Source organism: Cervus elaphus, chromosome 17, assembly GCF_910594005.1.
Source record: "Cervus elaphus chromosome 17, mCerEla1.1, whole genome shotgun sequence".
Lineage (NCBI taxonomy): Eukaryota > Metazoa > Chordata > Mammalia > Artiodactyla > Cervidae > Cervus > Cervus elaphus.
Window position 1 is genome coordinate 64,115,904 of NC_057831.1, and position 25,680 is coordinate 64,141,583.

The 25,680-nt window shown below is 39.2% G+C and overlaps 1 protein-coding gene across 2 annotated transcripts in view; it reads left to right on the top strand.

The window, feature by feature from the left end:
* Positions 1–25,680, top strand: part of GABRB1 (gamma-aminobutyric acid type A receptor subunit beta1) — a 410,965-nt gene that overhangs the window by 153,577 nt on the left and 231,708 nt on the right. The window lies entirely within an intron of this gene.

Consider the following 25,680-nt stretch of genomic DNA (forward strand, 5'->3'; position numbering starts at 1 on the left):
TTAAATTTATGTTTTCACTTTTTTTTTCATATATATGATCCACTTTAAGTTCATTGTTCTGTTTCTTATGAGGTAGGGGTTAGGGTTCATTTTTTTTCCATATGGCTATCCAGTTATTCTAGCCCTATTTATTGAAAAGTCTTTGCTTTTCTCATTAGATTGTGTTGGTACCTTTGACTGGATAAGTGGGGTCTATTTTTAGGTCCTATTCTGTTCCTTTGTTCTCTATGTCCATCCTTAGTATCACACTATTTAATTACCATATCACACTATTCAATTACCATATCTACAAGGTAAGTCATGAAGTCATGTAAGTCTTTCAATTTTATACTGGCTAAGATTGTTTTGGAAATGCTTATACCTTTGCATCTCGCTATATAACTTCTAGGATCAACTTCTCGATTTCTATCCAAAAAAGTCTGCAGGAATTATAATTGAGATCATATTGTATCTCTACATTAGTGCAGAGAGAATTGACAATGTAAAGTTATGAAGCTTTTTAATCCATGAATATATCTTTATTTATTTATCTTTTATTTTTCTCAGCAATATTTTTCATCACACTGTATTTGTTTATTTTGTAAAGAATCAAGTATAAAAGAGGTAATGTACACTGATAGAGGTCTATTACTAACCTTCATGTAGTTAAAAGTTTACTAAAACTTTTAGGATATAATTCAAATCAGCATCCAGTTTTACCAAAAAATATCTGAATTGTAACACTATTGTAGGATATGAAGTGTGGTGGTTCTTTAACCTTTGTTGTCACCTTTTGTGATCCCTTTGAGAAGCTGATGAAATTCTCCTATTGTTTTAGAGTGGTCATAAGCCCCCTAAAATCCTTTTATATAGCATCAATGCCTAGCTAAAACTGTACTTAAGGACCAAAAGTCTACAATTAATGTGTATCTGATATCTGAAAATATATGCAAGTGAAAAGAATGCATCTGTGATAAAACTTTTGAACTTAACCTGATGGTTGGTTATCTAGCTGATAGCTTTGGTCTTCCTTTGCACAGTGACATAGTATCAATTGATCTTGGCAAAATAATCTTTGGAATTTTCCAACCCTTTCAGTACCCAAGGAACTGTCAACTCCAGTTAAAAATCTCTGACCTAAAATCCTCTCAGAAAAAAATGATGAAATAAACTGACAAGTCTCTTGAGTGTACTGATATTACTACAGACTATAGACAAAAATCTCTTAATCCAAGAGCACAGTGATAGTCATTAGTGATGGTCATACAGTGGAAATCAGTTGTGATTTTTCTATTACCTATGTGGCTTCCATCCTATATAACTAAGATACAAAGTGATGAATTATCCTTATAAAGTTTTCTGGGAGAATAATTGTATAACCCATGACCCAACTTAGTAGGCTGATGGGCCGCAATGTGTACATTCACTGCATGTGATTTTTCAACTGTATATAAAAAGTTGTTTAAAAAAAAAATACTAGATTTTTTTGCAAGTAGGACTGTGGGTGGTATTCTCGGTTTACAGAGTCTCACTTTCAAATTTTTCTAAGTTATTGGCAGTCTCTACCAATGGCAATGCTGCAAAAGAAGAAAAATAATTGAGAACCATGAAGTTGAACATTTGAACCTCATTTTAAATTAAGAAAACTGAGGCCCAAAAGGGGAAAGGGCCTGATCTAAGGGACAGCAAATGATGGAATTAGGATTCAAGTCCAGATCTCGACTCCCGTGAGAATGGCATGCTTTTCTCACCCCACTGTCTTCCAGACACATTTAAAGTCAACGCCTTCTTCCAAGTTGCATAGCCTTGCCTTCTCCTCTTTGGAGCCAACCCATGACTTTGCAGCTAGGAGCCCAGCAATGGATCTGTCAAAGAAAACACAAATCCTTCATCTATTACCTGGTATCTGCTCTCTTTCTGGCATCAGTTTTCTCCATAAAAGCCTCACATCAGTTCCAATACTTTTCCCTTCCTCTGTCTTTCTATCTCTTCCCTCACAGATTAGGTTTTCTTCTCCCTGGAGGTGATAAATGTCCTGGAGAAACCATAAGGTGTAACAAAGAACGCATGGCAATCTGGAGTCACAGGCTCAAAGCTGGGTTCATTCTCTGACTGCCAGACCTTAAGTTATAAACTGAGCCTTACTTAGTTTTACCAGGTGCAACAGTGGGCTAATAACATCTGATTCATTATTGGGAAGTTTTTATGAAATAATGAATATGTTAATACATGTAAATACTAAGCTATATTTCTTTAAAGTTATTGTACCTGATATAGCCTTACTATGGTATAAGCCTTAGTGGAAAATCTGTATGGTAAGGGTGTTTCTCTAACTCCTACATGTGTCAGTGACAGAGATACAGTTGTTCAATTGAGAAAGCATTCACTGAGTGCCTATTATGTACAGTATACCTATTATTCTGTCCCTGGGAATAATTATCCAGAAACTGGGTAGAGATTTGTCATTGTGGCAGAGTGGAGGCACCTGGGACTTTGAGCCAAAGACACATGTGGCCTGACTAGTTTGTACCCTTCAATAAGCTGTTTCCTCTATGAGTTTCAGATTACTCAGCCTTAAAGAGACAGGGATTGGACAAAATCATCCCTAAATTCTCTTTCAAATCTCAATTTCATTGCTTCTGTGATTCTATATCATGGCTTATTCATTTTCAATCCTTTGATATAACATTTCCTAGGCTTAGACAAGACAATCTTCACTTTTCTCTTTGTAGTTGCCTTTTCAAGAATAATTGCCATTGTCACTTCCTAAGCCCATGCACCAGAAAATCCTTATAGTATAACATAGGTATTGACATAGTTATGACTGTATTGATTCTAGACAAAGACTTGGGAGATTGAAACTTCTTGCCTTATCCATAAGTCCAGCTATAGTCATCATGAATTGAGACCACGTATCACTGGGTTTTTTTTAAGCAATTATGGTGTCAATGGGATTTTCTGAATGTACCTGAAAGGCCCTTCAATCAGGAATTCCAAAATCATAAGACCATATCATTAAATGGAATCCACATTTTGCTATATTCAAACTCAATGTGAGATGCTATAACTTAGTTCATATAAAGACACAAGAATAGAGTTAGCTGTTTGCTATTTTTGTGACCTATGTCAAATCATATTTTACACACCAGAGATGGCACACAGTTCTGTAAACCTCTAAAATGAGAGAAGTGTCTGAAGAGGTTCGGTGCTCCTGTGCAACAGGAATGCAGCAGAGAGAAGATGACTAGACTCTGTTGTGCTTCTTAAGCTCGGATTTCCCTCGCTGCAGCAAAACGTGTCACACCAAAAAATAACCCTGCAATCATTATTACTTCCTCTTCCACTTTGCCAGGAATCCACATAAAGGATGGACATCTGTGATGTGCTGTAAGATGTGGCAGGTGATGAGATTTATGCCCACGAGCCATGAGCCCTCCACCCTGCTCCTCTCAAGGCACATGTCACTTCCTTTCTTACTCAAAGTGGAGACGAAATATCAGCTGACTCAATGTCACACATCAAATCCTTAAAATTCTGTCTGTCCTCCCTTTCTTTCATTTAACTCTGAGAAAGTTTCTCTCTTCCTTCTACGGCTAATCTCTCCACGTCCGCATTTAATCTTATTGTTGGACGCTCTTCAGATTTTGCTCTCTTCTTTATTAAATCTTCCCCTTCTGGTGCCTTCACTTCTCTTTTGTCTTCAAGCACGATTCCTCGAATAGCTTTGGTTTCCTCTATTTCCTCACCATCCATCTATTCTGTAATCTCCAAAGGCATGGCTCCCACCCATGTTCCATTTCTAAAACAGCTCTGTCAAAAATTACCAGAATTATTGCTGGTTCTCAGTCTATAGTCTTGACCTCTTTGGATGATTTTAAGAGTATTGATTTACCTTGACTTCAGAATTTCCAAGCACAATTTTTTCATTATTCTTGTTCTTCTGTCTTTTTGCTGTTCTCTCAATGTTTTTTGTCTCTGGTTGTGAACTAGAGGGGTTCCTTGAATTTTGAACAACTTGTTGAATTTAACAGCCTAAATACCTATAATATGAAATCATTGAGATTAGAAAAATATTTTTAATTGTTTGCCGAGCATCTGTATGTGGAGGCTTGCCCTGACAGTTATTACTGACATGACCCCTATTTTGCATTATCTGTTTTCCCTAAAATCAGCTCTTCCTCCTTACCCAACTACTAACAAAAGACATCAGCCTCATAGTCAACAGACATAGACGTGTAGGCATCTTTGACTCTCAACCTCTTTTGTCCCAAGATCCAATCTGTTGCGTCCTCTTTATCTAGAGCATTGCCATGTCCAAACCGCCCATCACCTCAGTTAACAGCTCCACTCTGGCCAACTTCCTATTTTAATTTTACTTGTTCTCATCGTTTTCATCATATTCTTCCTACTGTGCATGTCAGATCATATCAATCCCACATTAAAAAAAAGATAAACCAAAAATATCTCTGCAGTCCCCATAAAATTAAGTTTTCATTCCCCTGTCTGGAAGCTGAGACCCTCTGCATATGACCAAAGTGTCTTTCAAACATTTTCTTTCTTTATGAAACCTAAACTTTTATAAAACAACTTATTTCTCTAAACACATCTAGTGCCTTTCAAATTCAAGTAGATCCCAATTTTTTTTTAGATCATACTTATACAAAAACTATTAGTTCTTGACTTGAAATTCACATTTAACTGGGCACCCTGTATTTCATGTGGCAACCCTCCAGCCCTGCTGAAATGTCCTCTCCTCTTTGTTCCCATATAGCTTCCCCTTCTCCACCACTTCCTCATCTCTCTTCTTTCCTTAGAAGCCTCTCTCAAGCCCCACTTTTTTCACAAGGACTTTTACAGTATTCTCAACCAGATAAAAACTTGTTCTCATCTGATACCTTACTTCACTTTAATCTCCTAAAGGCCCATGAGATTTATAACTCTCTTAGGATGTATTATCTCTCCGTGTCTTAGAGTTATTTTCCTGTGATGCAAACAAGATTGTATATTTGTTGAAACTGTAAACTGTATTTCTTTCACCTTTGTATCCTCTTTCTCAAACCAAATAAATGTTTGAAAAATTGAAATGAAAATTTGTAGGATGCAGTGACCTAACTCACAGTAGTGGTCAGCTGCAGCATTTCCTATGTCTAAATGATGGCTTTTAACCAAAGAGCCATCTTCACTATTAATGACCAGATGTGTTCTGCCTCTTGTCCAAACATGATCCAGCTGGCTGAAAAGCACAGATTGTCTCCGAGGCCTCACCCTGTGGGTGCTGAAAGATTGTGTTTATCTTTCCTCAAAGATGGAAGGCAGGGAACAACCTAATTCTCAGAAGACATTTAGTGGTGTATTTAACTGCCTTAAAATGCTCTTTGCCTCCCTCTCCTAGCCCTTGCCTTGGCTCTTGTTTCAGACTTCCACAATGTTATTTTCCTGCATCTCCTATCAAAGGTGACCTTTCAAGGGCTACAAGAGGATGAGGAATGGAAGGGGTTGTTTAAAGTCTTCCAGCTCAGTGCTGGCTCACACTGAGACCCCATACATTGCAGAGTGTGTGGGGGTGCTTGTGTGCCCCCACCGTAAACACATACAGAGTAGGATGTGCATGTCACATCATTCTAACTGATACTGATAACAACTCTATCAGGAATTCAATAAATACCCAAGCATATACATAATTGAAATTATCCTATACGTCAAGCACTGTGCTGGAGAAGGAAATGGCAGCCCACTCCACTGTTCTTGCCTGGAGAATCCCAGGAACAGAGGAGCCTGGTGGGCTGCCGTCTATGGGGTCGCACAGAGCCAGACACGACTGAAGCGACTTAGCAGCAGCAGCAGCAAGCACTGTGCTAAGTGCTAAGTGCTAAGTGCTCCACCTTATATCGTCACGTTTAAGCTTTACCATAACACTGTGCACTTTGTACTATTATCATTTTAGCCTTACGGATATCAACAGTAGGAGAGCGAACCTAAGTTTTCCTGTCTCATAATTTGTTATTAACTTTTTAAAAGCGGGTCCAAACATGTACACACCTTGCATTTGGCTGGTACATTTATCTAAATTTTCTTTTGCTCTAAATGTTTCCTATTCCTTTATTTTCTCCCTAGAAAGTTTTTTTCTTAAAGAACTGTGCTGTTTTTTGTGATTGTTTCCACTTGTTGTACATGTGTTCTTTTATGCCCCATGCTGCTGCTGCTGCTGCTAAGTCGCAGCTAAGTCGCTAAGTCGCAGCCCACCAGGCTCCCCCGGCCCTGGGATTCTCCAGGCAAGAACACTGGAGTGGGTTGCCATTTCCTTCTCCAATGCGTGAGAGTGAAAAGTGAAAGTGAAGGCGCTCAGCCGTGCCCGACTCTTCGCGACCCCATGGACTGCAGCCCACCAGGCCCCTCCGTTCATGGGATTTTCCAGGCGAGAGTACTGGAGTGGGGTGCCATTGCCTTCTCCGTTATGCCCCATATATGAGGCTTAATCAGATCCAGATTAGTTATTTTGTTGTGCTTTGGTGAGACTGCTTCATAAGCCAGGCGTATTATGCACTTTTATCAGAAGACACAAAATGCCTGCCTGTGTCTGTTTTCGTGATGTGAATGCTGATTTAGGCAATGACAACCTGATGCATCCATTATCAAACTTCGATTAATTTTATATAACAGTATTTGTTCGCTAGGGCTGCTGTAACAAAATGAGTGACTTAGAAATTACCGTCTCAGGGTTTTGGAGTCAGACGGTTGCTTCCGACCACGGGCTGTGAGAGACGGCTCAATCCAGGCCCCTCTCCCTGGCATGCGGGTGACGACTTCCGCCTGCGTCACGTCCTGCCCGCGCCGCCGTGCGGCCCATTTCCTGTAGGGACCCCAGTCACTTGGGGTTAGGGCTCACCTTGGTGATCTACTCTAATCGGACTACTTCCAGAAGACCTTACCTCCAAGTAAGGCCACTTCTGAGGGACTGGGGATTAGGGCTTCAACATACAAAATTAGGGGGACACGATGCAGCCCATAACAGTAACAGTTTCAGCAGTCACTGATAATCTTTGCCCAAACCTACTTAGAGCTTACATAATGACAATATTCTACCACTCTTTCCTTATTTATTAACTAGATTATTCTCTAAAGAACTTCCTCTCACCAACTGTTTGACAGTCTGGAGGTCAAGCTGGTTCAGTGAAGGTAGGATCAATGCCTGATGGCTCCCTCTATGTAGCAGTTTCCAAAACAAGTTGTTTCTCCAGAGCTCCCCCCACATGACCACTCGGTGTGGGGTTTGGTTGTTTGTGTGTTTACCACTATGCAGTCACTGGTAATAACAAGTATGTCTGTGTCAGCCCACTGCAGCTGTGGTTATTTCTGACCCTGTTTGTCTTACCTTTGGCCAGCAACAGCCCCTCTGAGTTGGCACCTGAATTCTGTCAACATGACCTCAATAGTCGATAGCTTCCTGGCCTCTGGCACGTCGGCTTGTATTGATAATTCTGTATCCCAGAAGAGGATAAAATACATCAGGAGTTCATATTGATGTTTCTAATTCAAATTTAGAATTTCAGGGCTTTTATTCAGCCTCTTTGATTTTATTTTTTGTTTCTTTTTTCTTCATTGAACACATTAATTCTTAATGTAATAACATGATTATTTACTTTGTCCTGCTATGTGTAATTATATCTATATATGTATGAAAGTGAAAGTTGCTCACTTATGTCCGACTCTTTGCAACCCCATATACTGTAGCCCACCAGGCTCTTCTGTCCATGGAATTCTCAAGAAAAAAATACTGGAGTGGGTAGCCATTCCCTTCACCAGAGGGACTTCCCAACCTGGGTCTCCTGCATCGCAGGCAGACTCTTTACCATCTGTGAATAGCTAATAGTATGTATAGTAGCTTTTAAACAGAAATATCAATTGTTACTATCTTGAATTTAGCATTTTTTCCTGAAGATCATTTCTAGGAAGACAGTTGTCCATAGAAGATGCTTTTGTTGCTTACCATTGTAGAAATGAAAATAATGAGAGGGGGCACAGAGCAAAAATGGGAAAACTCTGCCAAGTGTGTGTGCTTTATGAAATGTACACAGCTCTGTCGGGTTCTCTCATACATACCAATGACTCCAAATTCCAAAGAGATGCTTCTTAAGCTTCAAGTTTCAGAAATGAATCAAATGTTTACCCAAAACTTGTGGCCTGATGGGGATTTTTAGAACTCCGTTGCTGTATTTGCTTACTAGCTCTACTCTGAATCGATTTTTGTGATGTTCTTGACACTCCCTGCCCATGAGCTGTGCACGAGAGTAAAATCAATGGCTACGCTTGATGAATATAAAAGAAAAGCAGGGTTTCCGACTGTTCCTTGAGGGATCATCTCTTCCTGCCTTGTTTTTCATGATAAAGCCAAGTGAAAATTAGAAGCAATTATCTTGATAATATAGATTCAAAGAAAAAAAAACCCCACCACTATTGATTTTTAAAGCAGTTTTGGGGTCCTAAATGTTTCTATTTAACTTTCTATATTGATTGTACACCCTGAAAAAAGTCTCTTTCTTATAGACTTTCCATGTAGAGACAGTTATGATTACATTCTAGACTCCTGGGTAGATCACACAGGGCTGACTGTGAGATAGGCTGGGAAAAAATATTGTTGAGTCAACTTCAGGGAATAAATATGTGGGCTGATGCAGTGTTTGCAGAAGAGGACTGGTTGATATTGACAAATGCATTCTGTTAAGAGAAAGAAATGTGTTACTTCAAATGGAAGAGAGAAAAAGCAGGGCATGCATAAAGAACAGGTAGCTCACTTTATTAGAAGCAATGCCTGCAGACTCTATAATTCCCACCAAGGAAGACAGTATTGTTATTCACCTCACAATGTGGTTGCCTTATATTTTAGAATTTCATCAGTGGAGTACAGAGAAGGCTATTTAAGATGTTCTCCAGTGAACAGGCTGTTATTTCTGCCTCTCAAAGTTTTTATTTTTAATACTCTTTATTCACTTATATATGAAAAACTTTATGATTCAATGATTTTTGTTAGGGTCTCCTTTTAAATAAATATAGTATTATGACTAATTCAAATACTAAATGAGCAATTTAAATAATTATACACTACAGATACTATTTTGTGGTCATGTGACCTGTGGCTATGCCATTATGATTAAACCTCCATCATTAAATTGATGTAAAAGATTAAGTAAAAACAGTGACCATAAATTATCTGAGAAAGAACTACATCTCTTCAAATTCTTAATCTTGATTGAGTCAGGATTAATGTGAAATAATGATGTTAAATGTGTATGCTCTGGAAAGAAGAAAGAATGAAGGAAAGGGGAAGGAAGAAAGGAAAGACAATAAGAAGGGTAGATAGAAGGGTGGAAAGGGAGACAAAAAAGGCAAGCAAAACCAAACATCTTAGAAATATGTCATGAACTTTAGATCTTTGCTATAATGTTACCAATGACACCATTTCCAAGAATGGTGAAATATTAGACTTTGACAATCACGCTTCATTTACTTTGAAATTTTCTACCTGGTTTCTTCTATTCTCTCCTCTTAATTCTATCCTGCAGCCCACTAGCAGATTTTTTTTTTTTTTTAAATAAAGCACCATTGTGTAACACCTCTCTCCTGCTCAGGAACTTACTGACTTCCAGTTACCCAGCACACCACAGCTTCTCTCCAGATACTCGTGACACTGTGCAGTTAGATTACCCTTGCCACACAGCCTCATTTAAGATCTTGCCCAAGCATGAAGCTTTACACCGCAGTGTGGGTTTCATTTCACCTTCCCTAATTATTAGACTGATTCTTATTTCCTAGCCTCTGGTCAGTTGTTCCCCTTCTTTTTAACTCAACAATGAAAAGTATTTCCCTCTATTTTTAACTGTGTATTGCTCATAGTCCAAGATCCAAGTGAGAGATCACTCTTTTTCTTAAAATCTTCTCTACTTTAACCCTCATAGTCTCCTTCTCCATAGTTATACAGACCTTGGAACCTCTTTCAATATAGCAATTATGAAATGTCCTCTCCAATTATCTACTGTTTCACATGTGTTAATCTCATCTCCCCCCAAGCTGTGTAATATTTTTTTAAATAGTCCATTTTTTATATTTCTTTCCCCACAGTGCATACAACAGTTAGCATACACTGAGGTGGCTCAGTGGTAAAGAATCTGCCTGCCAATGCAGGAGACATGGGTTTGATCCCTGGGTCAGGAAGATCCCCTGGAGAAGGAAATAGCAATCTACACCAGTATTCTGGCCTTGGAAATCCCACGGACAGAAGAGCCTGGCGGGCTACAGTCTATGGGGTCACAAAAGAGTTGGACACGAATTAAACGACATCAGAGCAAACGGCACACTTACCACCTTACTTATTTTTAAACCTCAATCTTGCTCTTAACGATATGTCTCCCTAACTATGGTTTTTGTGTAGTCAGGTTTGCTGAATTTTAAGGAGAAATCTTACCCCTTATGTGAAAATAGAAACACTATGAAAATGAAATCTTTACATGAAAAAGGTTAACTCTAATGCTTAAAATTCTGCTTTACCTAATGTGTAGAGGGCATCTGGCTAAGAGTGAGCATAAAGCATGTTGAGATATGAGGAATATATACAATATTATGGATGATATTTATTCTCTTACTGCCAACCGATAAGTATGTGCATGGATGTTTTCTCTCCAGAATTTCCTTTTAGAAAGCTATATGTATAGTCCATTCTAAAAAAATGTTCAAAGTATTTTCACAACTTCTCTTTAGGAACTTAATTTGAACCCTTGTCTAAATTTAAAGTAGTAGCAAGTCACTACCTTGAAGGTGATTATTAGAAATAAATAAGACTAGGAAATAAGTGAAAGTGGAGCTTCCCTTGTGGCTCAGCTGGTAAAGAATCCGACCTGCAATGTGGGAGACCTGTGTTCGATCCCTGGGTTGGGAAGATGCCCTGGAGAAGGGAAAGGCTAAAAGTAATAGCTAATCATTACCTTGAAGGTGATTATTAGAAATAAATAAGAGTGGAAAATAAACTTGTGAACAATAGTGTTGGTAAAATCTGGGTGATATACACACATAACTAATTTTTCCTGTATTTCATTAAATAGCTATAAGTAGTCACTCGGTCATGTCCAACTCTTTGTGACCCCATGAATCGCAGCACACCAGGCCTCCCTGTCTATCACCAACTCCTGGAGTTTACTCAAACTCATGCCCATCGAGTTGGTGACGCCATCCAGCCATCTCATCTCCTGTCGTCCCCTTCTCCTCCTGCCCCTAATCCCTCCCAGCATCAGGATCTTTTCCAATGAGTCAGCTCTTTGCATGAGCTGGCCAAAGTACTGGAGTTTCAGCTTCAGCGTCAGTCCTTCCAATGAACACCCAGGACTGATCTCCTTTAGGATGGACTGGTTGGATCTCCTTGCAGTCCAAGGGACTCTCAAGAGTCTTCTCAACACCACAGTTCTAAAGCATCAATTCTTTGGTGCTCAGCTTTCTTTAGAGTCCAACTCTCACATCCATACATGACCACTGGAAAAACCATAGCCTTGACTAGACGGATGTTTGTTGGCAAAATAATGTCTCTGCTTTTTAATATCTAATTTAATGTCTAATGCTTTTTAAGAAGAGGTGGCAAGAATACACAGAAGAACTGTACAAAAAAGATCTCCATGACCCAGATAATTACAATGGTGTGATCACTCACCTAGAGCCAGACATCCTGGAATGTGAAGTCAAGTGGGCCTTAGAAAGCATCACTATGAACAAAGCTAGTGGAGGTGATGGAATTCAAGTTGAGCTATTTCAGATCCTGAAAGATGATGCTGTGAAAGTGCTGCATTCAATATGCCAGCAAATTTGGAAAACTGAGCAGTGGCCACAGGACTGGAAAAGGTCAGTTTTCATTCCAATCCCAAAGAAAGGCAATGTCAAAGAATGCTCAAACTACTGCACAATTGCACTCATCTCACACGCTAGTAAAGTAATGCTCAAAATTCTCAAAGCCAGGTTTCAGTACTACGTGAACTGTGAACTTCCAGATGTTCAATCTGGTTTTAGAAAAGGTAGAGGAACCAGAGATCAAATTGCCAACATCTGCTGGATCATCGAAAAAGCAAGAGTTCCAGAAAAACATCTATTTCTGCTTTATTGACTACACCACAGCCTTTGACTGTGTGGATGACAATAAGCTGTGGAAAATTCTGGAAGAGATGGGCATACCAGACCACCTGACTTGCCTCTTGAGAAACCTATATGCAGGTCAGGAAGCAACAGTTAAAATTGGATGTGGAACAACAGACTGGTTCCAAATAGGAAAAGGAGTACATCAAGGCTGTATATTGTCACCCTGCTTATTTAACTTATATGCAGAATACATCACAAGAAACGCTGGGCTGGAAGAAGCACAAGCTGGAATCAAGATTGCTGGGGGAAATATCAATAACCTCAGATGTGTAGATGACACCACCCTTATAGCAGAAAGTGAAGAGGAACTAAAGAGCCTCTTGATGAAAGTGAAAGAGGAGATTGAAAAAGTTGGCTTAAAGCTCAACATTCAGAAAACTAAGATCATGGCATCTGGTCCCATCACTTCATGGGAAATAGATGGGGAAACAGTGGAAACAGTGTCAGACTTTATTTCTGGGGGCTCTGAAGTCACTGCAGATGGTTATTGCAGCCATGAAATTAAAAGATGCTTACTCCTTGGAAGGAAAGTTATGACCAACCTAGATAGCTATAAGTAGCTATATTCCAAATGAGAGTTGAAAAGTGTTTTTGGCAAAGGAAGTACACAAGTCAAATAATATTGCATTTCCTCAATGGGATCAATTTTTTGAACTTTTAATTTTATTTTGCAGTGGTCAGGAGTGCACCTGCCGGTGCAGGAGACATAGGAGACCTGGGTTTGATCCCTGGGTCGGAAGATCCCCTGGAGGAGGGCGTGGCAACCCACTCCAGTATTCTTGCCTGGAGGGTCCCATGGACAGAGGAGCCTGGTGGGCTATGGTCAATAGGGTTGCAAGGAGTTGGACATGGCTGAAGCGGCTTACGTGTACACACATAGCCGGTTAACAATGTTATGCCAATTTCAAGGGGACAGCAGAGGAACTCAGCCATATATGTACATGCAGTCATTCATTCCCAAACTCGTCTCCTATCCGGCTGCCACATAACACTGAGTAGGGTTCCCTGTGATGTACACTAGGACTTTGTTGGTTATCCAGTTTAAATATAGCAGCGTGAACATGTCAATCACAAACTCCCTAACTATCTCAATAGGGTCAATTTAAGAGTCTAAACTTATCTGTATTTATTATACTCATTCTTTGCTTCCCCAGTAGCTCAGCTGGTAAAGAATCTGCCTGCCATGCAGGAGACCCCGGTTCGATTCCTGGGTTGGGAAGCTCCCCTGGAGAAAGGACAAGCTACCCACTCCAGTATTCTGGCCTGGAGAATTCCATGGACTGTATAGTCCATGGGGTTGCAAAGAGTCAGACACGACTGAGCAACTTTGACTTGCACACTTTCATACTCATTCTTTAGCTCACATGATGTGATATGACCAGAACCAGATAGAACTATTCAACTTCTATCTTACTTCTATCCAATCAGATAAGATGACTACTAGAAATAGCAACTGTTATGACAGAAATACGGGGTTCAGCACAAGGTCAGGTCTCACCTAGACTATTTTTTTCAGTCCTCAGTAATTCATTTTGAGAGCAACATTGTCAATCCAGAGAAACAGGACGGCAAAGGCCTTGGTACTCTGTCAATACGCGGATAATGAGGTTTAAATATGCTTTGAAGATTATCACTCTTAGATCTTTTCATCTTTAAAGCTATAGATGAAATGCTAATGTAGTCACTTGTGCTTAAAAATGTAAAAACACAGAAACTACAGTTTTAAATAACATTTGAAGAAAACAGGAGGAAAACATAGAAGGAACTAGGGAGGAAACTCATTTCCCCCACACTGAAAATAAGCCTAGATGAGGAAGAAATATGATAACACACCTGAAGTATTTGAAAATCTGCTATTTCAAAGAAAGCTTAAATTTACCATGTATTGCTTCCAACAGAAGATCAATGGCCAACATGCGAAAATTTCAAGGAACATGTCAGTTCTATTCGCCTACCTTGTGAGCCTATCTGGAAAAAGTTCACTATAAGCATTTATCTAATATTCAAAAATGGAATTAATGCCATGTTACTAGTATCTCTTCAGAAGTAGGTAGGCTAGTGGAAGGAAAAGACCTTGAGCTTTAGAATCAGAAGAACAAGCCTCACCATTTACTGATCACATGCCTTAGGACCACTTACCCAACCTCTTTGAATCTCTCAGCTTTCTCATTTATAAAATGTCTGTGGTGGTAGGTCTTTCAGATTTTTGTGAGAATGAATATGTAGGGTGATACAAACAGTGTTTTGTGTGTGTGTGTGTGTTTTGTTTTTTCTCTTTCCTTTCTCACATACCAGCATCTCCATTACTAAAAATGTTTAGACAGAGCTAAAATAGAGTATAAATACATGTCAAAGATACTACAAATGGGGTTCCACCCTGCGTGTGAGATTGATTGAGTGGATTCCTAGGTGTGTTATAACTCCACATTGCTATAGAACTAAGGGAAACATTATTCACAGAGATTAAAAGCGTGGGCGCTGGAGACATGCCATCCTTGGATAGAATCACGTACTTCTCCTCACTAGTTGGCCTTGGACATGTCAATCAACCTGGCTATGCCACAGTTTATCCAACTGAATTATAATATTTCTAATGGGGCATGATTGCTGATATGATTAAATGAGAAATGCATTTAAAATGCATGGGAGGGGGGATCAGGATGGGGAATACATGTAAATCCATGGCTGGTTCATGTCAATGTATGGCAAATACCACTACAATATTGTAAATTAATTAGCCTCCAACTAATAAAAATAAATGGGGAAAAAATAAATAAAATGCATAACAAAGGGCTTGTCATTTAGTAAGCACTCAATGAAACTGAAAGTGAAAGTGGCTGAGTCATGTCTGACTGTTTGCAACCCATGGACTCTAGCCTGCCAGGCTCCTCTGTCGATGGAATTCTCCAGGTCAGAATACTGGAGAAGATAGCTGTTCCCTTCTCCAGGGCATCTTCCCAACCCAGGGGTCAAACCCAGGTCTCCTGCATTGCATCTGACCCACCAGGGAAGTCCAAGAATACTGGAGTAGGTAGTCTATCTCTTCTGCAGGAGATCTTCCCAACCCAGGAATCAAACCGGGGTCTTCTGCATTGCAGGTGGATTCTTTACCAGCTGAGCCACGAGGGAGCCCAAAGCACTCAGTAAATGGCACCTATTTCTGTGCAGGTTCTCTACCACTAGCGCCAGCTGGGCAGCCCATTCCTATCCTTAGGGACTGCTCCATGGGCTAAGAACCTGTCTCTTTGAAGTCTTGTCCCATTTCCTTGGGAGGTGCTGCTGCTTTTGTGATTAAAGGGAAAACTCTTTCATGGCCCTAACAGAATCATTTGGATTAACTTTAGCGATATCTGGTCCTGGCCCTTTAGAATCTAGGTTTGTTCAAACTGGACAATGAAGAGGCATTTCATTCTTTTCTATGCTCTGGGTTTTTTGAGTCATTGGATTAGTGGAGCCAGAAAAGAATGAAGCCATTATCTTCGTGCAGGAAACTGTTATTGCTCATTATTTTCAAGTATTATGTACTTTCCTCTTTTGTGTCACAGGATAATTCTGTACCAAGGATACTGTATGTGCTGAAAATACAGAGTCACTTTTATTCATCCCATATAAAAAGGCAATGAGGGATGCCATTTTTAGAAAAAGATAATCTTTGAAGATCAGCCTCCTTTGTGTCTTTCATCTAGAGATACACATGCCAAATGAGATGCCAAGAGATTTGGTTTCTGCTAAGAAGCTTAAGAAAATTAGGCACTATGGTTGAAAGTATATAACATTTATGATTTAATACAGGGAAAATGTAGTGTAATGAGTTGCTTTGTTCCACGCTCCACTTTCATGTTCAGTTTTTATCTCCAACTTTATTGTCAAGAAATTTAAAGTATTACTACGACTTCATGACTGTGAGAACATAGACCATACTCTTGCTGTTTGCCTTCCCTTAAATGGATGTTTCACTTGTTTTCAGTGTCTGAGGAGGAGACAATAGCAAAAATAATTAGCCTATATGAGATGCCTTAAAGAAAATAGACAGTCACGCTCAGTCAAGTAGGTGTGGTGCTAACAGAGTCACCTCTGGAATGCCCCAGGGTCTGAAAGGGTTTTGACCTTTAGGAGCTGCAAGAAGAGGTACCTAAATGCTCCCAAGTCTGGGCACTGACCCAGTCCCCTGGTTGTCTTCCCTTTCCCTAGCTCTATTAAGGGAATCAAAAGTTGACATTGGGATCAAATAAACCTAGACTCTGAATCATGGTGCATCTGTTAGGACTTTGGGATCCATCCACTAAGGGAAGATCATGAATTCAATTTCATGTTTGGAATTTAAGGAGATCGTAATCCTCCTCTATAAGCCAGAGCCACTGATGAACAACTGGAACACAGCAAAACATGTTCCCTCCCTGTTGTATATTCTGTATTTTCTTTTTATTTGAAATGTTAAAGCAGGGTTAAAGCTCCTCATTGTTCTAGCAGCGCTTCAGGAACAAAATCATAGGTACCGGTGGTAGTAATGTGGCTTCCTCTGGAATTACAATAGAATACCACAGCCGGTGTGGCACATGAAGTCGAAGGTAATTCTAGTTAAGTTATCTGGGCCTCTGGGGGGACCATGCCCCTGCTTATTGCCATGTGCCTACTTTCAAGAACTGGGAGGGCAGCTTTCAGCAGTAATTACAAGCAAACCCTCAGCAGAAGACATGGAAAGGTTTAACCTGGCCCTGCTGCAAGCTAGGTGATCAGCTTTTGGCAATATTCTCAAACTTTATGAATCTCAGCTTTCTGCTGTGAAATGTGGAAAGTGAAAATAGCAGCTACTTCATAGGGCTTTCCAGAGAATTAAAGGTGAAAATACATATAAAACAGTATATAGCCTGGAACGTTAGTAAAAATTCAACAAATAAATATTGTCATTATCATTAGCTGGTTTATTATTTCCATCCTAAGATTGTTCAGTGGAAATGAGATATGGTTTATCCATTAGCTAGTCAGTTAACCTATGCATTCATTTAATATTTCACTCTCCAAATACTATTGAGAAATCACTGTACTAAGTGCTGTCATAACAAAAGTTTCAAGATCATTAAAATGGAGAGGAAAAAAGAGTGAGGCATCTTGTTTCTAGGGTGCCTCTTCATCCATCACCCAGCAGAATAGGAGTGACGCTCCTCATGGTTAAGTCATCTCTTCCCCACAAGGAAAATGCATCGAAATCCCAAGACTGGCATTAACATCTCTGATGCTCTGAATAGACACTCTGCTCCCACCCATGCAGTAGAGGGCAGGGACTTTTATATTATTCTTTTCTTGAGAGTCAGGTGCTGACAAAAAACGGCTGACACATTTTGAAAGGCTCTCCGTTCACAGACACACACAACAACAGACAGAAGCACAGGGGTTAAGTCACAGCCGTTTGTTCTGCTTAAATTTTATGCAAAGAAGAGACTCCCTGATCGAGGAGGGCACTGTTATACAGGTGTGCTGTGGTCCCAGAGCGGCTGACCTAGCAGAAAAGATGTCGTCCAGCAAACACTCTTCCCAGGTAAATTTCTACTGTGGATACTCTGCTTTCTCGTTGACTTACTTGCCTGGAAAAATTATTTTTTGGATATAGTAAGCATCGTGTTAAAACTGAAGCAACACATCAAGATGTTATGTGTTCAAACGGAGAAAAATACTTCTGATAAAATAATATTAATGTTAAAAAATGACAAGAATATCATAAGGTATTCACACCACAAGGCAAAAATAATAACAAATATCCTCCAAAAAGTAGCCATTTGCCTCATTATTTTCATACTCTTTCTATTCTAGAGAAGGCAAACCTCCAAACAGTTATTTGGCTGTCTTTTAAATTCTCTTTGAATCAACTTAGCATTTGGAAGTTTACATTTAAATGGGTTTATCTTTCAGAGATTTCATTTGAGTTTTATGATATCTTTCTAAATATCTTATTAAGTTCTCTATAGTTTTGAATGGGAAGTAATGACTATTACAATAGTAACAACTACTTTTACTAAGTGATATTAATTTCAAAGCACAATTATAATTTCGTTAATATTTGCACCAGTTCCAGTAGGCAATATTATGCTTTCTCTTACAACAAATAAGGAAAGTAGAGTGCAAAGAAGTTATATAACTTACTCAAGGACACTTTACTACAAAGCCCACAAACTTTACCAGAGCAGCATCTGCTTGCTGCTTGCATTGGAGGTTTACCGCATTGTCTGTGAAAGTGTCATTACCTGGCTATCAGCTAGTATACGTCTGAAAGACTACAGAAGAATAATTTATCATAGATATCATCTGCTCTCTTTCTAGTTTAGTTATTAAGCTATTGACCAGTATTTTCATCAGGGATTGTTAAGACCTCACACATTATTAACCTTATCAAAGTTCATTTCATCGAAGGCCATTAGCCAGCTTCTAGACTTTGTCTGTGATCAGTCACTCCAAACGCTGCTAGTCATGTATTTGGGCACTGCTGATTCTTCAGCTTATTCTTTTAGCTCAGAATTCTGAATTAAATCATCCAAAACTAAATGTAAAGTGTTCAAAAAAAAAAAAAAAGGCAGTTTATACACTGTATGTCAAACCGTCAATACTCTGACAATCAAGTCTGTTTTGATTTTAGGAAAGTTTGTGAAAATCACAGTTTTCTCGTGTTCACTTTGTAAGCATCTCTGAGTGAGACATCAGCGTGGTAACTGTCCTAAGGCTGCCGCACACATTGGTTATGTTATTACTAATTTACACTGTGCTCACTCTTGCGTCTTTAAATCTGCAACTTCCTTTTCATCTTATTTTTCTTCTTATTGGAATATAAGCAACAAGAGTCTGGTTTATACATCAGGGAATGTCTTTATTTCATCTGGTTCCTTTGGGTATAGAATTTTACTTTTAAAGATAATTTTACTTGGCACTTTGGAAGTTCTTTTCCTCTGTCTCTTAAATTGTATTACTAATTATTTTAAAAGAAAACCTCGTTCTTTCTATTATACTTTAGAATTTCTCTCTGTCATTGATTCTACACTGCTTTGACTATAATGTGCCTTGGTGTTGGGGTTTTTTGGTGATAATTTATTTCTTTTTAAGCATACTCACATTCTAAGATATTTTGTGTTGAATATTTTATTAATTCTAGTAAGTTTTCAGTTATTTTATCTCAAAATATTAGTTTACCACTACTCTCTTCATTCTCTCCTTCTATAGCTTTTATCAGGCTTATGATGGAGTTTCTGAATTTATTCTATTTATGTTTCTTAATATTTGTATTATTTCTGTGCTTCTATTTTTATACTGAATTCTAGAGCATTTCCTCAACTCAATTTTTTAATTCAACAGTTCAGGCCTCAGTTGTGTTCAAGGCTCTTTGGCTCATTATTGGAACCTTCATTTCAAAAACAACATATTTTTAATTTCCAGTTTTTCTAATGATTCTTTTCCATAATAATCTAAATAATTTTATTATTCCATCTATGCTTTTTCTCTTTTACCTATTTACGGTGATAATTGTATATATATATATATATATATATATATATATATACTACTTATATAAACTGAAGGCCTTTCAGATTGCAGTAGAACACAGTGGCTAAATGTGTGAACCCAGGGCTTGGCTGCTGCGTTCTAATCTTGACTCCGCAGTTCAGAGTCTTTCCCCTCTTAAGTAGTTCTCTCAGTTTCCTCATCTATAAGAGAATTAAAGTAACAGTATCTGTCTCACAGTGTTGGTAGGACAGGGACACACACATGCACACACCTTTATATACACAGGACAGTGCTTGCTGCATGATTAGTGCTCACAGCTAGCCGCTATTGTGTTTATTACGGGCTTGCAAAGAGTCGGACACAACTTAGTGACTGAAGAACAACCACTGTGTTTATGATTGTGGTTATGGTTACTGCTCCCTCAAGTGGAATCTGTTTACACTATTTACACATAGTATTTGTTTTCCTCTGGTTTTTAGTTAAGTTTGATTGTTGGCTCATCTTCCAAGGAGGAGTGCTCCTTTAAGCATCCTGGGTTTGAATGACCTCACGGAAGGAGAGGCATGTAGAAGCTTCATCCCAGACTTAATAGAGGGGAGTGGCTACATCCAGAAAGTAATCACCTTTCCCTCTGGACCAGGCACGATCTGCTTCTCCTCTAAAAGCAGGGAGAAGAGGCAAATTCTTCTTCCATTCATTTCTTCCATGGAACCCCCACCTGTCCTCATTCTCCTAAACTCTGGAAATGGAGGGCCATGTAAATATTTTCCTTTCCCCCAAATGCTGCTTCTAAATGATTGGATGGCTCCTCTCTTTCTATATCTGTCTATACCATCTTTTTTCAGTCCTTACCGGCATTTACTTACATCCCCATGAAGTTATGGGTACTTTTCAACACAACTCACATAATTCACAATTATGACTTTTCATTCTATTCTACCTTCAATCCAATGGGTTCTACATCCAAATAGGTAATACTATGGACCACTTAACTTCTAAGTTTGTTGACCTCCACCTCAACTCATATCAAAAGCATACCAGAAAGTCTATAATTGATCTACATCCCTTGTTACTTTAATCTCTCCACCCAGTTTTCTACAAGTCCTCAATTGGAAGTCCTGCCTTAATAGTTACTCTAGGTCTTGGTCCCTTCCTGATTACTCACATCAGACTCTTATTCAGTCAAGATGCCATGATTCTCCACTAAACCTTCTACCCTATCCAGAAGGCTCATGGCCAACCTTGGTTACTCTAATAATCTACTTCCTTTGTTTCCATTCCTAGACACCAAACCAACTTTGGAGGAAACGACTATTTATCATCCACTTTTTCTATAACTCCCCCACTCTACCAAAACAGGAATCCTTTTACTCATTAGTCATCTCATAATATGTTACGTCTCCAACTAGATTATCCAGGTTACTGAGAGCAGAGACTCTATTTATACACATCTATACACAGTCTATCTCCTTAAGAATTGGTATATTAAAATATATAATATTGTTTTTTAAATGAATAAATGGATGGTTACATGGATGAATGAATGTTTGGATGGACAGAGGAATAATTGGATTTTCCCCCAAAACAATAAGAACTTTGATGTTCCACCTCACCTTGCTTCCACCTCACTGTGAGTCATGCGCAGTAGTGGTAGAACAGCTTTTAGCCCTACAGAAAAGCCTTGTCAAGCCCTGCTCCACTCAGTCCTTCCTCTGATTTAGTTTGGTTCCTTTTAACAACTTTGGTTGTACTTCTGTGAACTAGACCAGCCTCCAGAAGCCAGTCCCAGTTCAAAGGGTCAGATAGAAGATAAGCTGTACTCAGCTGAGGTTGCCTTGGCTTGGCTTGGCTCCTTGCTCAGCAAACCTTAAGGATACAGCTTGGTATAACCATGGCTCCCAGGTGTCTGCCTTAACCATTACAATGATATAAAGTTTGGTGGCCTCAATGGTCCATGATGTAGAAGGAAACATAAGACTAGAGAATCCCAGACATGCAGGGGTTTTAAAGATCACCTCTCTTAGGCAGTGTAGTTGGAGAGCATGTGAGGACTTGAAGATCCATCCTGTTACCACAGTATAGTTACTTCCCTGCACCATGGTTATGTTTTTCAATTTTTACTTCTTCCTGAGCCATAGCTTAAGTTACAGGGCAGACAAACAGACCTGCTTTCATTCCTCTAAGCATTAGATTCATTTTTAATTTGGTTTATTTACATGGTATCTAGAAGAATGTTCTGTTTATGTTCACAATGTTCTTTTCATTTTCTTTTGCGAAAGAGTCATTTTCTTAATGCTTATCTCTGTGCATCTCTAGTGAAGACCAGTCCTTAGAACATAAAAGTTAACAAGATCCTTCTATTTCTCCACTGGGCACACTTCCTCACAAAATCATTCACACTGCAGAGCTCCTCCAGCTCTTGCAGGAAGAAAAGGGTTATCTTACTTATCTTAACCCTGTTCCTTCCTAAGTAAAGTCCTAGAAGGAAGTAAGAATACTGCTTCTTGGAAAATGTTTATACCTCCATTCCACTGTGGAGTAAAAGGTCATGACTTTCGTGAGATCAGTCATATAAAGGAATGAATTCAATTTCAGTCTCAAATCTAAAGTGAAACATTAGCCATCTGTATGTCTTCTTTGGAGAAATGTCTGTTTAGTTCTTTGGCCCATTTTTTGATTGGGTCATTTATTTTTCTGGAATTGAGCTTCAAGAGTTGCTTGTATATTTTTGAGATTAATCCTTTGTCTGTTTCTTCATTTGCTATTATTTTCTCCCAATCTGAGGGCTGTCTTTTCACCTTACTTACAGTTTCCTTTGTTGTGCAAAAGCTTTTAAGTTTCATTAGGTCCCATTTGTTTAGTTTTGCTTTTATTTCCAATATTCTGGGAGGTGGGTCATAGAGGATCTTGCTGTGATTTATGTCGGAGAGTGTTTTGCCTATGTTCTCCTCTAGGAGTTTTATAGTTTCTGGTCTTACATTTAGATCTTTAATCCATTTTGAGTTTATTTTTGTGTATGGTACAGATGGCTAACAAACACATGAAAAGATGCTCAACATCACTCATTATCAGAGAAATGCAAATCAAAACCACAATGAGGTACCATTACACGCCAGTCAGGATGGCTGCTATCCAAAAGTCTACAAGCAATAAGTGCTGGAGAGGGTGTGGAGAAAAGGGAACCCTCTTACACTGTTGGTGGGAATGCAAACTAGTACAGCCGCTATGGAGAACAGTGTGGAGATTTCTTAAAAAACTAGAAATAGAACTGCCATATGATCCAGCAATCCCACTTCTGGGCATACACACTGAGGAAACCAGATCTGAAAGAGACACGTGCACCCCAATGTTCATCGCAGCACTGTTTATAATAGCCAGGACATGGAAGCAACCTAGATGCCCATCAGCAGATGAATGGATAAGGAAGCTGTGGTACATATACACCATGGAATATTACTCAGCCGTTAAAAAGAATTCATTTGAACCAGTTCTAATGAGATGGATGAAACTGGAGCCCATTATACAGAGTGAAGTAAGCCAGAAAGATAAAGAACATTACAGCACACTAACACATATATATGGAATTTAGAAAGATGGTAACGACAACCCTATATGCAAAACAGAAAAAGAGACACAGAAGTACAGAACAGACTTTTGAACTCTGTGGGAGAAGGTGAGGGTGGGATGTTGCGAAAGAACAGCATGTATACTATCTATGGTGAAACAGATCACCAGCCCAGGTGGGATGCATGAGACAAGTGCTCGAACCTGGTGCACTGGGAAGACCCAGAGGAATCGGGTGGAGAGGGAGGTGGGAGGGGGGATCGGGATTGGGAATACATGTAACTCCATGGCTGATTCATATCAATGTATGACAAAACCCACTGAAAAAATAAATAAGATTTACATTCCAAAAAAATAAATAAATAAAATAAAGTGAAACATTAAAGCTTCCTAATAATATATGGATATATAAATAGAATCACCCACTGTTCACTCTTCTTGGTGTAAGAGACAGTGTAGTGTATTACTAAGCACCATGATAGAATCACATAAAGCTATGTTCAAGTTTTAATTCTTATTACCTGTGAAACTTCTGAGCACAGAAACTTTCCTGCTTTCTGAAAGTAAAATGTTCCTATGAAATCTCTCATAAGCCAGGAAGCAATTACCTTAGGACACATCTTGCTAATGGATGCACAAAATCAATCAAGATAAAGCACAGATGTTCACACACACAATTAAAAGTGATGGCAGCCTGATGCTGAGATGCTGAGTGTAGTTCCCAGGGAAGGGGCTTGGTGTTACTACTCTCTCTGCTTAGATGTGGCTGCCTTTATAGGCTGCTGCAAAACCTTTGCTGAATGCTGTTTTACCTTTTTACCTTTTTTTGTAAAAGCAAAAATCATCTTCAAATTTCTTTTGGTTAGTGAAAATAGGAGTTGATGTAGATCTTTCATGAAGTGGCATAAAATGAACCTTGAAAAAGTGGGAAATACCTGTATTCATTCTCCCAGCACTTCAGTATTCTCATCTGATGATGCTAATAACATCAGATCACAAGATCTTATGTCATGTATTATGTTCCTTGGAAGAAAAGCTATGACAAACCTAGACAGCATACTAAAAAGCAGAGATATCACTTTGTCAACAAAGGTCTGTATAGTCAAAGCTATGATTTTTCTAGTAGCCATATATGGATGTGAGAGATAGATATAAAGAAGGCTGAGCATTGAAGAATTGATGCTTTCCAACTGTGGTGATGGAGAAGACTCTTGAGAGTCCCTTGGATAGCAAGGAGATAAAACCAGTCAATCCCAAAGGAAATTAACACTGAATATACATTGGAAGGACTGATGTGAAGCTCCAATACTTTGGTCACCTGATGTGAAGAGCCAACTCATTGGAAAAGACCCTGATGCTGGGAAAGATTGAAGGCAGGAGGAAAAGGGGACGACAGAGCATGAGATGGTTGGATGGCGTCATCAATTTAATGGACATGAGTTTGAACAAACTTCAGGAGACGGTGAATGACAGGGAAGCCTGGCTTGCTCCAGTCCATGAGGTTGCAGAGAGCTGGATGGCTTAGTAACTGAACAACAACAACAACCATATGTACAACATCCGGCAACTAGTAAGAGTTCCTTGAGTGGTAGTTATCAACCCCCCTTTTAAAAAAACATCAAGGGATGAAAACAGTGATCAAAAACTGGCCTGCAAATCCCAGCTCTTAAAATGGCACAGCAGCATTCCCGAGAGCTGACAGCAGCAGCTTGCTGATCTCTTTGGAACATGGTCCTTCTGTTCAGACATCTCAGAAAGGAGTATCATGCATGCCTATGCTGTACTTAACCAAGGGGAAGCATCAACTGGTCATGACTGGCTTACAGAAAGCTTTTTACAGAAGGTCCCCAAAGTATTTAACTGAATGTCTTTCAAGTACTGCATGAATCCCTAATATTGCACCAAAGCTGAGCATATCTCTCAAAATGTCATTATAAAAGGTTGTTGCTGAGCCATGAAAGATGCTGGGATTCTTGGCCTCTGGAGCAGAGGAATTCAACCTGGGGCCAGTGATGAGGCTTGATCACTCAGAGCTTTTGTGTAATAGAGTTTTATTAAAGTATAAAAGGGAGAAAGCTTCTGACACAGACATCAGAAAGGGAGCAGAAAGAGTGCCCCCATGCTAATCTTTAGCTGGATGTTGTGTAGCTACTAGCAGGCTGCTAATTAGAGAAAGGAAGTGTCTCAAAACTCAGAGTGGCACCAGACCCCTCACCCTCAACATGCATTTTGAGATAACATTGGCGCAAGGTAAGTCATCCCGGGCCATAAAATGATTGACATGAATCTTGAAGAAAGGCAGGTTTCCAAGCAAATATATGGTTTCATTAACATAGATTAGGAGAACAATTGTATGAGTGAAATGTACTGGTTCATCAAGTCGGTTCTGAGTCTTCAGTGGAACTGACTTGAAGACAGAGTCTAGGGTAAATACATAGTTCATTAACATAGCTTAAGAAAAATATTTCCAAAAAAAAA